The sequence below is a fragment of the Suricata suricatta genome, chromosome 4 (assembly GCF_006229205.1).
Source record: "Suricata suricatta isolate VVHF042 chromosome 4, meerkat_22Aug2017_6uvM2_HiC, whole genome shotgun sequence".
Taxonomy (NCBI): domain Eukaryota; kingdom Metazoa; phylum Chordata; class Mammalia; order Carnivora; family Herpestidae; genus Suricata; species Suricata suricatta.
The window spans coordinates 13222202-13240216 of NC_043703.1; the positions used below are offsets into that span (position 1 = coordinate 13222202).

The 18015-nt window shown below is 42.7% G+C and overlaps 1 non-coding gene across 1 annotated transcript; it reads right to left on the bottom strand.

Moving 5' to 3' along the window:
- Positions 1–8515: 8515 nt before the first annotated feature.
- Positions 8516–8619, bottom strand: LOC115290957. Its single transcript, XR_003908327.1, has one exon. It is a non-coding gene; the product is annotated as a U6 spliceosomal RNA (small nuclear RNA).
- Between the last annotated feature and the right edge of the window lie 9396 nt (positions 8620–18015).

The following is an 18015-nucleotide window of genomic DNA, read 5'->3' on the forward strand; positions in this document are numbered from 1 at the left end:
TCTTTCTCTGACCCTCCCCTGCTCCTGCTGTCTCTCTCTGTCTCTCAAAAATAAAAACATTTAAAAAAAAAAGAAAAACAAATGTTGGGCTCTAAAGTTGTTAACTGATTTTGTCCCTAAAAGTGAAAAGTGAAACACTGATTAAGAGGTCATGGAAGCTAGGTGCGAGAAGGAGGATCAGACTCAGGGGCAGGTGGAGTGGTGACCAAGGATCAGATTTGATAAACGTTTTGAATTGGAGCCAGTAGTACTTAATAGTGGGTTGGGCAGGCACCGAAGAGATGGTAGAAAGAATAGAATCATGAGTGACTTTGGGGTTTGGGGTCTGAGCAATTGAATGGTATGATCATGAGATGGAGAAGATTTTGCACATGTGCAGCAGAATCAGAATTTCTGCCAGGTATCTAGAATTTAGAGTGGTCCAGGAGACATCTAGATGGAGACAATTAGTAGGTCATTCATTACATGTGTTCAGTAATCAGGGTCAATTTCCGGGAAGATGTGAACTGATTCTGTGCAATTGACTGGGATTTTCTAGGGAGAGAGTGTGGATAGATGAGAGAAGATGACTGGAGTGAGACCCAGCACCATTTTAGCATTTGCAGGACAGAATGGCAGAAGGATCCAGCGAAGCTGCAAAAAAGGAGAGGCTGTTGAGGGTGAAGGAATACCAGGAAAGCAGATTGTCCCAGGAGGTAAATGAATACACTATAAGAAATGGATGAGCTTGAGAGATTGCCCCTGGACATGAGAGTCTGTGTGTGTATCAGGACAGGCTCCATCTGCTGCCGGAACAAATGGCCCGACAAGCATCTATTTCTCACTCGCGCTACCTATGCATCTCAGGTACCTGGGTGCCCTGCTCATTGCGGTCACTCAGGGACAGGGGCTGGTGGAAGCTCTGTTTTGACACGTGCTTCCGTGATTGACAGCACAGGGGAAAATGTGGTCACACATTGGCTCTCAGAGCTCTACTTGAACAGGACACTTCCTTTTATATCACATTGGTCAAAGGAAGTCAGGGCCACCGTTAACTTCAAAAGAGGTATGCAAGAGCAATGTTTGCATGCTCCCAGCAGTAGGTGAAAATAGCTCTGGGGGTGATCAAGCAGTGAATTGCTGGTAATAAGTAGAGGTGGGATGTCAGTGGTTCTATTCACTATTGGTAGACAGAGACCAGAAAAGATTTTATTTTATTTTATTTTTAATCTTAATTATTGTCAAGTTAGCTAACATACAGTGTATACAATGTGCTCTAGGTTTCTGGGGTAATTCCCATGATTTATTGCTTACATACAACACCCAGTGCTCATTCTAACAAGTGCCCTCCTCAAAGCCCATCACCCATTTTCCCCCCTCCCCTACTCCCCACCCCAGGAACTATTTTAAAGAAGATTCTTTGGTTCATTTGACCTATTCTGGCTTCAAAACTAGCTAGGCTGGGGGACTTTTCATCCGTGTGGTTTCACAAGAACAGCAGAAAGTTGTTCCAGTGCCTTCTCCTAAGATACATCTTAGCTGCGTAAGCACAACACCACCACACTGCTGTAGGGATGAGTTCCCAGTCCACCACCCATGTAGCAGGGTCCAGTCAGGAGATCAATATTTTAACAAAGAGAATTTGGTAGAAAGAATTGTCAACTGGATTCAAGGTCATTAACTACAAGAAGGAACCTTAAAGAACTTTAAGATTTGGACGGGGCAGCAACAGTGGACAGCAGTTGTAAACATCATGGCTGAGGGAGCGATGAACAGGAAGGAATCTGGAAACTTTGAGAAGGGCTCTTCAGAGATGAGATCCAGACTTCAGGGCTAAAGGAGTGGTTGGTGGAGATACAGGCTCCTCAGGGAAGATGGTCTCTGGAGACCACCTATCTCTGAAGCCCAAGAGCCATAACCAGTGCAGTGAACTCTGCTGGCATCATGCCCTCCTTGTGAGTGGATGTCACAGTGAGAACAAAAACAGAGAAAAAGAGTCATTCTTCTGTGGGTAGAATTTATGCTGCAAAAGATATACTGAAGTCCTGACCCCGGGAACCTATGAATATGACTTCATTTGGAAAGAGGGTTTTTGCAGAGGTAATGAAGTTGCAGGATCAGGTGAGGTCATAGTGGAGTATGGTGGGTCCTTCATCTGATGTGGCTGGCATCCTCCTATGAAGAGGAGAGACATGGAGTCAGATACACAAAGAGAGTGCCATGTAAAGACAGACATGTAGAGAGGAGATGGCCATGTGGTTGTGACATTGGGGTGATGCATCAACAAGCCAAGAAATGCCAAGGACTGCCAGAAACACCAGACACCAAGACTAAGGCATGGGACAGATTCTCTTCTGGCACCATCAGAGAGAGCATGGTCTGAGTGACACTTTGGTTTTAGATTTTTAGGTTCCAGAATCAAGAGCAAATAAGCTTCTGTTGTTTTAAGTCACCCACTTTGTGGTAATTGATGGCAGTTCTAGAAAGCTAGAAGACTGTCCTTTCTTCCTCTTCCAGCCCTCAGCCTCCTGTCAGGACCACCCACGGGCAGGTGAAGAGAAATGAGATTCCCTGGGGTCTCCACTTCACAAAGCAGGATAAAATGTGTGGCTCTCAGAGGCACTAAAGTAATAATGGGTACAGCCTGGGAGACTTTAGAAAGCCAAGAAACTTCTATGATGTTCAATTTTTTTCTCATATGAGATGGAGAACAATCCAATGGGGCTTCATAGGGATGTTCCAAGGTTGTATGTGAAACGCATGTAGTTGGCTTAGTTTTGTACTTGTACCCCCCCAACTTAATAGGATGTCTGTATATAATGCTTAATATTTTCCACCTGACTTAAAAGCAAAGGATTTCCCGAGGGAATTTATGGTATGCCCACCTTTCTTTTGTAGAAATAACAGCATGATAAAATTTCAGCTCTCATGACAATTAAAAGCCCCAGCATCTGGAGATGGGGGAGCACCCACATGTAACCCCTACAAATTCATCCCATCAAAAGATGCTACATCTGAAATAATTCCCAAAAATATCCAAATCAACTTGAATCCTGAATCTTTTCAGCACCACTACTAATGAAATGAACTTGAGGTGACAAAGAGAGCAGTCAATTAAAAAAAAAAGAATGTTATGTAAAATACAGCAACAATGTCAAGACCAGAAACACTGGGTCGCTTTCTTCAAGAAAGTGCCCCTGCCACCTCTAAGTTATGGGGGTGGGGAATTTTTATTGCTCCCAGACACACAGCACATTTCCCACAGAACTAAGGGTCATGGGTCATCTGTTTGAATGTCTCCCACTTAGGTTAGTGACCTAAGTTTTAAAATGAAAAAGAAAATGAAAATAAATTGGGACTCATTCAAAGAGACAGCTGGACCAAGTTTGCTCAAGGAAACAACATTAAGGAGGCTACAGAAATACAGATTCATCTCTGTTTTCCATAGGTATGTTCATGCTCAGAATTCATAAGAGATGACCCCAAGGAGGAGGGCACCATGAAAAACTGGGGTTTGCTGGGATACCGTGTATATTACAGGGCAATCAATGGCTGCGTCCTGAGGATGCCTCACTAGGGCAGATCCCATAGCGTGGCCCATAAAGACATACACCCTCTGAAACAGCTCCAGCTTGTTGAATGCCCACCACAGACCCGAACCTGTATGAGGCATAAGGCAAACAGTGATGGACAAGACACAGACTTAGAGCCTAGTAGGGAAAGCAGACTCTGACAAATAATGGCACTGTGTTTAGAATTTCTGGAAAACACCGTCATTTAGGTCATCCTGGGGCTGATCGGTGGTTCCTCAAGAGATCCTTAAAACGCTTATTTTAGTCCAAAACTGTTCTTGTGGAGCACAGACATCCAAAACTCAGCATGCATCTTGTGGGCGCAACTGCAGGATGTCTGGCTTCTGCTGGCTTCCCGGGTTCTTTGACCACATCCCTGGCTGACGGTCAAATGTCCCCAGGTTCTGCATCTCTTAGAGACTCACCTAAGAAAGTGCTCTGAAATTGCCTGATTTTGCATCGTTCCACTGTGGTGCCTTGTTCCAAGGGTGCATTCTGCCATAGGCATAGATCTCCAAGCGATTCCGAACATCTCTAACGGTGAATGGCCATCAATGAGTGGTGCCTTGAGCACCAAGTTTGCTGCACCAGAACGGTGTTCAATAAAGTGTGCTGAGAGCCTGATGGAACAGACCACTCTTCAGCACTTCATGTTAAATGGAAACTCATGAAGAAAACTCATGAACAAAAAGACATTCAAGGAAAAATACCCCATTTCCTGATATTGAGAGATCAATGGAGTTTCAGCATTGCTATCCAAAACCCTTAGACTATGGCCCCCACGTTTCATGTGGCAGTGTGGGGACGCAGAGCTGAAATGAACACAAGATAGCCATTCGTAGACTCTGAATTAGGAATGGTCATGTCAAGATTCTACTATTTTTGGAAGGAGGAATCAAAAGACATACATGAAGTTTCAGGAACCAGTGGATTCTCTCAGAGATTTGAAGAAGGAGCATCGAATGGCTCTAAAGTTTGTCATATTCTGCCCCAGAACAGCCTTCTCACTAAGACCTCATCTTTAAAAAAAAAAAAAATTGTGCTACTTTGGTGTTTTTGAATTGCTCTTTGTACTCTGTCCTACACTTTTGACTCAAGAGCCAGAAATGCTATTAGATTCTATTTCCTTACACATTGTTTCAAAGGAACTCGTACAACAGTTCAGTACTTCTAAGCAAGAAGGCACGATGAAGCAGTTCTAACCAAACATACTCATAAACTGGTGTTCATTGGCAGATTCAGCCCCACGTGTGAGCAGAGCTGTGGCCCCTACAGGACATGCTTGGGAATTTCCTGAAGATACCTCCACCAGCATCAGAACCTCAGGTCATGGTGTCTCATAAAGATCTTCACCAAAAGGTCCACATTGTAAATAAGCTGACAGATTTCAAGAACTTTCTGAGAGGGAGCACATTAAGAAGGCTTAGTTTTCATGGTTAGGCTATTACTGGGGCTTATCATAAAGCTAGAAGTAGGGCTCCGAAGGAAAGATACATAGGGTCTTTGAGAGGATTGCCATATTGATCTTGTCTGTAACTAAGTCCACTTAATTATTGCCTGTACTAAGCATATAATATCAAGGAAAAGATATGCATTGATGTCAAGGTGAAGTTTGGAGTCTGGAGTCAGACTTCATGGGTTTCATATTTTGAGTTTCTTGCAGCTGGACGTGTGACCTTCAAATGTTATGCAGGATCACTGCATCTCATGACCTCATATGTAAAATGGAAATAATCATAGAACCAATGTCGTAGACGGAAGTGTTATTTGTTATTAACAATATATAATGCGGAGATCCAACAGAGCATATCTGTACCACATACAGAGCCTTTCCTCCCAACAAGATTGTGAGTTTATTTCAGACAGGCATGAAATCTTAGTTACTTTCTACTCCACGCTGCCTGGGATGGTATTAGGCACCTGATGGCAATTCCTTCCATTGTAATAGACTCTAGCAGTTTTCTTATGGTGTGTTATTATATGTGCAGTTTTAAACCTCGTTCGATCTCTAAACCATGAGGTAGATAGGCAAGTGGTATTTTCATCTCTAATTTACTACTGAGTCAACGAAAGCTTCCAGAATTAAATAATTGGTCTAAGGTCATCTGGTTAGAGATACGCAAAGCCAAACTCTAAACTGGGTTTTATTCCTTCAAATACAGAGAGAGGCTGCCTTGTGCATGATTAGCATACTCTTTAGAAGCCTCTCAGTTGATATCTGTGCCTGTTTTCGTTGGTTGACACAAGTCACACTGAATTCTGGTACCTGGAGTGGCTCCTCAAGGAGGATTTGAGAGGTACCAAGGACATAGAACTTTTCTATGGGTTTCTAGACTCAGCCATGCCACCCCAGTCACTCGGCTTCAGGCACAATGCCTCTGGCACACAGCTGTGGCCAAAGGAAAAGGTCACAGAGAGAGACTGAGAGCAGGGGCAGGTCCAAACTGGTCTTTGTTTATCCCTGCAGATAAGGCAGGCTGAGGTCAGTGCACAAGGACAGGTAGGGGAAGGATGGTCCGGGCCCCTCTATGGAGCCCAGCACACCACACTCCTGCATGCAATGGAGTAGCTCTCTTTCCTTGTTCCCACGAAAATGGCACAGCAGTGAGGGTTTGTTTCTGGAGCCTTCCACATTACACAAGGAGAAAAATGTGGGGACGCCGGGATGTAGCTCACTAGAAAAACATGTGCACATGGCCCCATGGTTATTTCTCTTGATAGGCAACAGGTTCACTTTGCAAAAGAAGTGAGAGAGGGAAGCAGTGGTCGGCAACTGTCCTGATATGTCAGGAAAACAGAGTATTTGCAGACTCCTAGGATCCTCCCTGTCCTCAGTAATTCAATAAGACAAAAGCCTGACTTGTGCACAGGGTTAGCTTTAAAAATGTCAGTTATGAAGAGATAACTTCCTGTGTTAGTCCTTGAGAAAGAAATCCATGGTACTGCTTTCTTGCTGCTCCACCTCTGTGTGTGTGTGTGTGTGTGTGTGTGTATGTGTACATAATGCTTTGAAGTGATTATATAATTCTTTGGGGCAAAGGTCTGCTTATTTCACAGTTCCTCATTTGTCTCTCAAGGCATTCTTATCCACCTCTCACCCCCTGTGGACCGAGGGTCAGCCCCTACAGGCCAAGTCCACCCAGAACCAAAGCTTCTAATAAATCACACATGCCATGTCCATAAGACATCACCACTCAAGGCTCTGAACTGACATGACCCAGAAATGAATACAAGCGGGGGCCCTGCAACCGTGAAGCTCAAGAGGTTGAGGAACTTATGTGCCTGCAGCCATTCAGAGATGAAGCCACAGGTAATCCTTTTCATTCACAGTTTATAAAATAATTCTGTGGCATAGAACAGGGAACCAGAGGTGGTAGAAGTGAACTCAACCAATGAAATCCAGATTTTGATATTTGGTGGTCTACAAACATAAGAAGTAGTAACTTAAGTGTTTCTTCCTCACAGACACTTCTGAAAATATTCTTCACTTTGGTTATTTTTCCACGGTGGAACCGGAGCCGCTCAAACAAGCGATTACTTAATTTAAGGCCAGGGCTGACTTCATGGATGTGCAACCTAGGGCCCATGCTCAAAAGGGTCTCTTGTTTGGCTTAATACTGTGTTGTTGCTGTCTTGAAATTTTTGATAATGCTTTCTTTGAACTTGTGTTTTGCAAATATGATGGGATTGGAGGACATGTGTGAACAGAGAAGTTACATGTTCTATGCATGCTAACTGCTATTCTTTGCAGGTAGATACAAATAGTATGGATGGCATTCAGCGAGCAAAGAAATCTGGTGGATCCATGAGGCGTGGCAGTTCAGTGACCCAATGCAAGCACCAGGCAAGTAAATTGGGTCTACGACTGGGTAAGAAGGGTCATTGACAACCCCTCTGGGTTATGCTTCTTGTTTCAAGCAGAACTTGCTTCAAAAGGAGAGGAAGACGATGACACTCTAATGAACACTAATGAGCCAGGAACCCTCTCAAGGAACCCATTTTTCACTTGTGTTACTTTCTTGAATCAACCAATGATACTGAAAATGGTGACCTAGAAAGAAAGGAAAAGATAGGGCAATGGTTTATTTTTCATTCAGCCTTTCCTTACTCTTCAGCAAACTGAAAATAGAGTTGGTAGAATGTGTGCTATGAAAAGCTGAGTTACTTTTGTGCAGTGTTTCCACTGTTGCAATAAAACCACAATAGACATACAGGTGTGAGCTTTGAAATCTGGCTTATGTAATTTTGAGGATGCTACTTAAGAGATGAATGCTCTCATATTTGCATCTAAACTGGTATTGCACCATGTAAAGACTAGTGGCCAATTTGATGCTAATCATTTAAAATGTGAGTTTTCTGGGGGCATCTGGGTGGCTCAGTCAGTTGAGTGTCCGACTTCAGCTCAGGTTCAGTCTCACTGTTCATGACTTCGAGCCCCGTGTCAGGCTCTGTGCTGACCGCTCAGAGCCTGGAACCTGATTCAAATTCTGTGTCTCCCTCTGTCCCTGCCCTTCCCCACTCATACTCCGTCTCTTTCTCAAAAATAAATAAACATTAAAAAATTAAAAAAATAAAATGTTGATTTTTCTCGTTTAGGATGACCAGCAAAATAAAAATGATAAATAGCAAAAACCAAAACAAAACAAAAAGCAAAAAAAAAGAAAAAACCTAAATACCATGATAAATCAAATGGTAACCTCAGAAGGGAAAAAACTTGATATTTAAATACTTTTTTAAGAAAGGGAGAGAGAGAGAGAGCGAGAGAGCTAGCGAGCAAACAGGGAGGAGAGAGGCGAGGGAGAGAGACTTTTGTGCAGGCTCCAGGCTCAGGGGAGAGGCTGACACCACGACCCTGGGATCAAGACTGGAACTGAAATCAAGAGTTAGTCGCTTAATCAGCAAAGCCACTCAGATGCCCCTATTTTAATGCCTTTAAAGGCATTTTTCTCCTACTTTTTCCTTCTTTTTTTATGGAACATGTCACGAATTTTCGTGTCAGCCTTCTGCAGGGGCCATGCTAATCTCCATAGGGCTCCAATTTTAATATCCAAGCCGCCAAAGTGAGCACTCTCCTAATTTTTAAAGAAGCCCCACACTTTCATTCTGTCATGGACCCTGCAAATTATACAGCTGACCCTGCTCAGGGCCTCCTACGTGCACAGGTCTGTTGTGCAAAAAAGAGACTGCTGTCAATGTCCTCACCAGGTGACAATGTCAGGAAAGGACTCTGCTCAAAAGCTCAGTCTTCAAAGGGCAAGTGGCTGTAGCCACTGGGTTCATGCATGACAAGAAGGCTTCCCCTGCACCGCTCTTTGGTCATAACTGCTCTGCAGAGTTGCTTCTCAGGAGGAGAAGCTTCTAGCACCGGCCTCCATCTTCACAGGTTCCCACCCCTGCTCTGCCCACATGGGCGTCACTGTAGAATGAACACAGAGACTAAAGCATAGTCTTTAAAACTAAACCGTTTGAAAGCACTTATGAGGGAAGCGCAATACTTCCTTTTCAAATAAATATACAATAAAATGACCAAATGTGGATGTGTCATCCAGCGTATGTGCTGCGAAGAGGGCACTGAATGTATTTCTTATAAGAATATCCCTTGGAGATTGTGGCAATCCAATCGCCCCTAGTTAAAAATAAAACAGGAAGGTCAGCTCTGGAGACTCAAAGGACACGTAAAACCACAGGACCAGTGATCGGCATGTTTGACATGGGCAGGCGGGTTAGGGAGGATGGCAAAGGCCAGGCGCCGACCACTTTTGAAGGTGGGGTAGAGAGAAGTGAGTCATCTGTTCTCAATGTGTAGACTAATCAAACAGAGCATGCGTGTTTCCTCGGTTATCTTTGGTCAGTGTTTAGGATTTCACAAGAGTCTGGGTATGGTTAAACTCACAATCAGGATTAAAGCAGGATTTACAGTTAAAGGGGATTAGAACTAGTTTTGCGATTTAATGAAATGTCAACCTGGTATAATTAGGAAGGGAGGAACAGGAGATAGTTTAATGACTTCACCTGGCAATCATACCTCAGTGCACACAGCAGAAGGGGCTGAGTCCCGAGGACTGCCTGTGGAAAGTTGGAGAAAGGAAGAAACAGCTTCTATAGCTAAATCACTTGTGTTTTTATTCTTTTCTAAACAGGAGCACTCAGATGGGCCACTCTAGGATTAACCACGATGCCATCTTTACATCCCATTCCATTTCAATCTCCTCTTATTCACCAGCTTCACTGCATGTACAGCCCATCCATCATGGAGATGAACGTGTCTGGCTTACTGTTCATAAAGCCCAGGCTAGTTGGAAACTATTTTGGGTTTCTTACTCAAACCAGATTTCAACTCTGATTTTTCGAAGGTTAAGAGGTTAGTACAGTGGTCTGTTGTGTCAACAAGGCCCTAGAAAAAGATTAATCATGAAAGCAATATCAAAAGGTCAAATGGGAGAAATTGAAAATGCTATCATAAAAAATTACATAAGCCTTTTAAATGTGTTTCTGGGGTATTTTAATTCAAATGCAGAAGCATGACAAAGAAAATAAGATGATGTTGCTCATTGTGGTCGCTGAGAGGGAAAAGTGACATAAGACACTAGCAGAGGAGGGAAAAGAATTTCAACAGCTCATAATGGCCTAAGGTTCTCTAAAGAGTCTAGTGAAACAGGAGAAATCCTAACAGAGCTAGGAAGTGAATGGAATCTCTGGTAACAAATTATTTTGTTAGTGTTAGGTGAAGTTAATGCAATCACCGTCGGCTGCTATAGAATTTGCAAACGACCATTACTTCAGCCCTGAAGAATTTGAATCTCTGAACTTCCCTTAGAATGTTAAGTGTGATTAATGTTCTGCTCACATGGTGAATGGAAAAATGTGGAGATACAGAAGGTAAGAGCAGGGCTGGGACAATTTTCATCTATTTGCTTCAAACTCCCCATCCTGTGCTGGGTGTTAGTAGTGCCACTGGGGCTCACAAAAGCCACGCATTGCATTATGGGTGCCTCAGCGGGAGAGAGCGGGAAGGTAGTTCTACACGGTGAGTGTCTGTGTGTGTGCACAGGTGTGTGGGAGGCGTTCATCTTAGATGTAAAGAGAAAGATAATGTTTGTGTGATGTGCTGGTTAGTTAAGCTTTCTTTTCCTGGTGAGAGACTTGGAACTGGTCCCTGAATTTATTTGTCTTTCGTAAAACAAGAAGATAGCTTAATAAACCATGTGATTCTGGCCCAATGATCTTTCTGTCACTACAAAGGTCCAAAGAAGAAAACAAGGAAATAAAACCTGAACCACAAAAGTAAACACCAGAAGATGAAAATCTGAACAAATAACCCAAATATGATATATGCTGAAATACAATGATATATAAATAATATAAGGCATGTGAAAGATTAAATCTTTAAAGTAACAATGGCAAGATGGTCCCTTTCTCCAAATAGTTTTCCGGATATCCCTTTTACCTAGTAGAAACCTACTGATAAGATAACTGAACTAAGGGCACCTGAGTGGCTCAGTTGATGATGTGTCTGACTCTTGATTTCAGCTCAGGCCATGATCTCACAGTTCATGAGTTCAAGGCCCACATCAATGCAGAGCCTGCTTGGGATTCTCCCTCCCTGTCTCTCTCTCTGCTTCCCCTGCTTATGCGCACTCTTTCTCTCTAAATATAAAATAAACATGTTTTTGAACATATTTGAACTAAATACCTGCTCAATAGAAAAACTAGTGGATAATTACTTGCTAAACACATTTGAAATAACTTTATTATACTTCCCTACTCAACCACTTTAAAAAAACTATATTTATTTTTGAGAGAGAGACAGAGTGTGAGAAGGGCAGAGAGAGAGAGAGAGAGAGAGAGAGAGAGACAGAGACAGAGACAGAGACAGAGACAGAGACAGACAGACAGAGAGAGACAGAATCCAAAGCAGGCTCCAGTCTCTGAGCTGTCAGCACAAAGCCTGCCCAACTCGGGGCTGGAACTCACAGACTGTGAGATTATGACCTGAGCCGAAGTTGGACGCTTAACCAACTGAGCCACCTAGGCACCCTCGTACTCCACCACTTTTAATGGTTTCCCATTGTGTGTGTAATCAGACATATAGGTACAAATACATATAGTATTTTAAGGGTACAGGTTTTAAGTGTACAGTTCAATGAGTTTGAGCAAATGTATTGAACTCAGTAACCAGCACCCTAGTCAAGATACAGGGTATTTCCATCCACTTAGAAAGTTTTCAATTGTCCACTCTGGCCAAGCCTCCTCCTTCCCCAAAGCAGCTATCATTCTAACCTGTATCCTTGTAGATTTTTTTTTTTTTTGCTTGATCTCAATGGAATCACGATGGTTTTATAGAGTTGGTCTCCTTATTTCTGGCTTCTTTTGCTTAACATAACATTTTTGATATTCAGCCATGGTTGCCATCAGCATTCTTTAAAAGTTTTGAAGTATTTACTTCCAAAATGTATAGTCAAGCTTCAGAAATGCATCAACTTTGTGCAGTGTATTTATCTGGAGAACTTAAAAAAAACAAGTACCAGTACACATGCCCACCTTCAGAGTGACTGCTTTAACTGGTATTTTTGAAAGCTCTCTAGCTAACTCTAATATTCTACCCGTGTTGAAAACCTCTGGACTAGCCTCAGAAATGATGGAATTTCACCTCGACTTCAGGTAGATCTTCCCTTCCCTTCTTTTCTATTTCAGAGGCATTGGTGGCCATTCTCTTTTCCATTTGTGCTCCTGACTTAATAATACCTGCTAGTTTATGAAAGTGTACACCATGCTAATGACTTCTACATATTACCTCATTTAGGTCTTAGAACAATCAGGTTATCCCAGTTTGACCCATGAACAAAATGAGGTTTAAAGAGAGAAATTACGCAGCTCTTAAAAGTAGGAGCCAGGATTCAAACACGGTTATTATTTGCTGAGTCCTACCTCCCCACTGTGAGCTTATCCCCTGTCCATGAATTCTCTCTCTCCACTCTTTTCTTCTCCTTTTGCTTTTAAATTTTTCCTCAGTCTGTGCTAATGCTTAGGTTATCTTTATCCTAAATAAGGAATAAATACAGACTTCTCCCTTAAACAAAACACGTCAGCCTTCAAAGTACGCCTTCATTTCTTTCTTCCCATTTTACTCTTCTGCTCTTTGCACACACTAGCGGCAGCCCCTCGCACGTGACTGCAGTGGCTACCTGGTCACCAGTGATTTCCTGATCACCCCACTCAATCTTGAGCTTCGTTTGCATTCTCTTCAGTTCTTGGCCACTCTCTCCCTATGGTCTTCTCATATGCTCAATTGACTGGACAGATGCCAGTGGAACACTGATTGGTCTTAACATGTAACCAGAAACTTAAAGAATGTGGTATTAATTAAGGTCAAATAAGGAATCAGATTCATGGTTACAGTACTAACTACCCAAACAATTGGTGATTGTTCTTGCCTGCTATGTATCTATGTAACTTGCCGCTTGGGACAAAGAGCAGAACATAAGCTCCCCTCCCCTGAAATGGAGACAATCTTGTTGCCTCAGGCAAGACTCAAGTTAGTAAAACTATTATAATTTATTAAATTGTTAAACAATTTAAAAGTGAATAAATACTGGATAAAATAATACAGATTACAAGTACAACAAGTACCCAGAAAAGAAAAAAGTACTTTTGGGCAAAGAGACTCATGAAGTAGTCAGTATTTTATTAAGACTCTAAGGCTGCTAATGTCTTTCTGGTCCTAGAGTAGTTAGCATGGTCAGAAAACTCGGAGGCAGGGATGCTACACCAGTAGAGGCAAGGTGCTCAATTTCTTGATGATGCCTTCCTTTCTCTTCTGGGTTCTTTTTTTTTTTTTTTTAAGATTACTTATTTTAAGAGAGAAAGAATACAAGTGAGGGAGATACAGAGAAAGAAAGAGAGAGGGAGAGAGAGAATTCCAGGCAGGCTCTCTGCTGTCAATGCAGAGCCTAATGCAAGGCCTGAATCCACAGAACTGTGACATCATGATCTGAGCTGAAATTGAGAGTCAGACAATCGACTGAGCCATCCAGGTGTCTCTTCTGTGGCTTTTCTCTACTCCTTTTTTATGCCACATTTTCTTTGTCTTTAATCTCCATTTCTCTGTGCTTCCATTGGTCGCCATACTTGACATCGAAAGTTCTCCTGAGCAGAGTGGCTCTCCCATCCTTTGCTGTGGGCAGCAGCCCACCTGTTCTAACTGCCTGGCTCTTTTTCCACCCAGAAGACCCTAACCATCTTCCAACATTTCGTAGGATTGACTCTTAAGATAGACAGTGTAGTCAATCTCTTTCCCAACAGTCTCAAATTTCCCAGAAAAGCCTATTGTTCAAAGAATCCTCAAATGGTGTTCACAGAGAAGAGAGCAAATGACTCACATTGGCACAGCAATGTCATACCTACTTTTCTAATAAACAAAGCTTTGAGCTTTCTCCTAGGTTTTCACCACTAAGACCCTTTTACTCTGGAACTGGCCACAGAGACTGTCTTGTTCAACCTCTGCTTTTCCTAGACGGAAGCCTACAAAGGGAGTTTCTTTTCCCAGCACAGGGAGTTGCTTTCCAAACACTAAAATTCAGGCTTTAAACATGTGGGTGTCTGTCCACTATACCGTAGTGTCTTCTTCACTGAAGAAATACTGCAAGAATCTGGAAGGCATCACAATAATTGAATTTGTTGCCTAATAGAGCATAGATCAAAAACTTGCTTTATTTAACAAATGCATTTTCACTGAGCCATCGATTTTGAAGCCATTAAAAAACAAGTTAACCATTCTGTTTTTTAAATCAAGACAATTAATCTCATGAGAATACTTCTATCATACCAAGAGATATATCATGGCTGAAGTTACAAAAAAAGTCTGACAAGGCTATAAATGATGTTTTAAAATATAGGTTTGTTATTATTCAGGTATGGCGAGGTCAACAGATTGGGAGATGATTGCCACTGAAAAGACAGTTGGTTATGCTCATGGATCCTAAGGGGTGGGAGCACCCCTCGTCATGGGTGAGGATGCAGAGGCAGGCACTGGGGTTGGCCAGGAGGAAAGGGGGGAACTTGATTACAGTTTCTATGGGAAGGAATAGGCAAGGCAAGAGAAGGAGACTTAGGATTGGCTAGTTTGAATAATTTTAGCTGGCTCTGGGGCACAGAGGCTGTCCCTATTTGTCCAGTACTTGGCCTTGGGACTCTTAGGCAGATGGATATGGCCCAGAGTGGGAGAGCCTTATAAAGGAGGTGATTGGAGATAGGAGCTCTGGATTGCTTGGTCTGCATTTGAAACTACACTCTCTAGTGAGTTTACTATCTCTAGAAATTGGCTAACCCTGAAAAAGGCAGTCTCTCCCGGGTCAGCAAAGCCTCAAATGTCAAAGCATCTGAATATAGAACTACAAATGGTCAATGATAAGTTCAGCCATAGTTGAAACACTGGAAACATGATCATTTGCTGTCTGGGTCAGGATAACCAGGGGAGAAAAAAATAGAATGGTTCTGCACTGTCACCAACCATTTGTCCCTTTCTCACTCAACTGAGTAAGAGCTGAGACAAATACTCATGTGTTATTCCTTCCCCTCACCAGCTCCCAACTCAGTAATTAATGGCTTTCCCCAGAATGCTATTTGAATCTGCCTTCTCTGCAGAGTTTCACAGAGCTTTTTGGAGCGGGAGGCTTCAAGATATCAGTGCTTCTTTTTAAAATTTTTTTAATGTTTATTTCTTTTTGAGAGAGAGAGAGGGTGGAGGGAGCAGAGACAGAGGGAGACACAAAATCTGAAGCAGGTTCCAGGCTCTGAGTGGTCAACACAGAGCCCAACATGGGGCTCAAATCCATGAACCATGAGATCATGACCTGAGCTGAAGTCACCCAGGCACCCCAGGAAATTGGAGTGCTTCTTAATTGGAGAAATTCTGAGTATCCAGATTATCACGGAGATAAACCCCATCCTTTGCTTCAAAGTAGCAATTGTAGCACATTGTAGGTGGCCTGTGTTGCCCAAATAGCTGGGAAAGTAAGTGCTGGAAGCCTGTTCCAGTGAGTGTTCATTTAAAAGAAGAAAGTGCATTTCTGAATCTGGGCAGGCAACCAATTTTAAATGGAAGTTGAATTTTACCCTATATGTCTTCGACTTGGGTTGCTAGAAGACCTCAATCTGAAATTTAGACATAGTCTAAATTAGTGACATCATTTTCTAATGCAAGTTGTTTTAAAGATATATAAATTATATCATTCTTTTTATTCAGAGAATGATTAAGATCTATAGTGGTTAGTATTTTTTCCTGCAAATGACTATTTTACAGGTGAGGATTTTGAACTGTAGTAAGAAGTTACATTTATAAGTAAGCATTAAAGGAAAAGATAGTTAGCTCATGACAGTCATCTTGTTGATAGAGCCAATATTTAGTGTCAGATTATAACACATTATAACACAGTGATGGCTTCAATCAAGTGGCCAGCCACCCCCAGCATAGAGAGGAAAGAACAGGTGCATTGACCTTACAGAGACCTTCCTGGCACTCAGCTCCATCTTTGCCACTTGGATCACAAGAATTCTCAGTGTCCTCCTATGTAAAGGGAGACCATAGGACTAGATTTTTAAGTCAAAGTTTTCAAAAACTGGTAAGATACACAGAATGTAAAATTTACTATCTCAGCTGTCTTCAGTGTACATCCAGCGGCGCTCAGTATATTCATACTGTTGTGCCACCTTATCATCCATCACCAGAACTCTTCACCTTGTAAAATTGAAACTTTGTATCCATGAAACACACACCCCAGCCCTCTCATTCCCAGCCCTGGGGCAACTACCATTCTATTTTCCGGTTTGGAGAATTTGACTACTCTAAGTATCTGATATAAGGAGAACCATACATTGTTTGTCCCTTGGTGACTGATTTTTCACTTACCATGATGTCCTCAAGGTTCATCCACCTGCCAGAAGTTCCTTCCTTTCTAAAGCTAAATAATATTCCATTATCTGTACAGACCACATTTCGGTTGCTTCCACATTGTGGTTATTGTGAATAATGTTGCTATGAACATAGGCATACAAATATCTCTTTGGATCTCTACTTTCAATTCCTTTGGGTATTTACCTAGAAGGAGAGTTGCTGGATCACATGGTAATCTATTTTTAATTTTTTGAGGAACGATTACACTGTTTTTTTTTTTATAGTGGCTGAATCATTTTAGGTTTCCAGAACTGGGTATCTTAAAATGTCCTTTGCACATTTATGATTCTAGGACCTAGCACTTGTCCTTAAATCACTTCTCTCAGCCGTTTCCTCTTTACCTGGAAATCCTGCTCATCATGGGAAAATGTTCAAGTGTCTTTCTACTCCAGGAAGCTTTTTCTGACCTCTCTTTCTCTTCCACCAGGATCATGCACCTTATAGCTCCCCAATTTACCAGTGTCAACACTAATCACTTTTCAAATTAATAGTTTATCTTTTTCGAGGACATGAGTTCCTAGAAGGCAGAGCTCATGCCTTTTTCCTCCTTATCTCCTCAGTGCCTGATACAGAATAATCAAGCAGCAAATGTGTGATGAATGAATGTGGGTGGATTTGCACAAAATAGGGTGAAACACTTCCAAATGAGAGATTGAGGAAGTGATTCAAAGCAGTAAAACTGGAGAATACTTTTTCTCCTAAGGCAATTCCCCTGGAAAGGCTGGGACTCAAATAATAATAATGATATGCAAAAAATTTAAAGACCTGCTATAGTGCTGGCCAACCATCACCCAAGGGGTGGGGTGGGGGTGGGGTGGGCTGGGGGTCTTCTCACTTGGGCTCTGGAGGGCCTGGTTTAGCATTCTGGCTCCTGCAGGCCCAGAGCAGGCACTGGCTATTTTACCCCCCATCAGGATGGATATGCAGTCAGGCATTCTATGCTCATCCACAGCAGAACGTGGTCGGGACTTTCTCCACTGATCTCTGTTAGGCGATACAGAAAACTCGTCTTTGGTGCCGGATAGGACCTTAGAGTCCCATGGGGTCAGAGCCTTGTTATCTTGGATGGTGTAGCTGAGTTTCAGGGGAGAGAAGAGGCTGTTCCCGAGTCCTAAGGCAAGAGGACTTCATCCTGGATCCCGAGATCCGGACAAATGCTCTTCTCACACACTTAGGAACTATTTTTAAACGACTTTGCAGAGCGGCAGAGGACAGGCCTGTAATTGGATACAGTGAAAAGGCACTTCAGTGGAAGTCTTTAATTTCGAGGGTCAGACTGAAGTGGCTTCCATTCCAAGCTAGCTGAAAGGCCCTGAACTGTGGCCAAGCAGGTGGTAGTTTCAGAGCCGGACAACGGGACCTCAACCCTCCTGGGGCAAGAGGCCACGTCTGCAAATACTCCCTTTGCGCGGTCTCGGGTCCAGCCGGCAAGGAGGACGTCTGGCAGTGTAAGCCGCTGTGCCTGGTCCGCCTGCAAAGTGGATGAGGGAGGGTGCTATCTGGGTCTGCTGG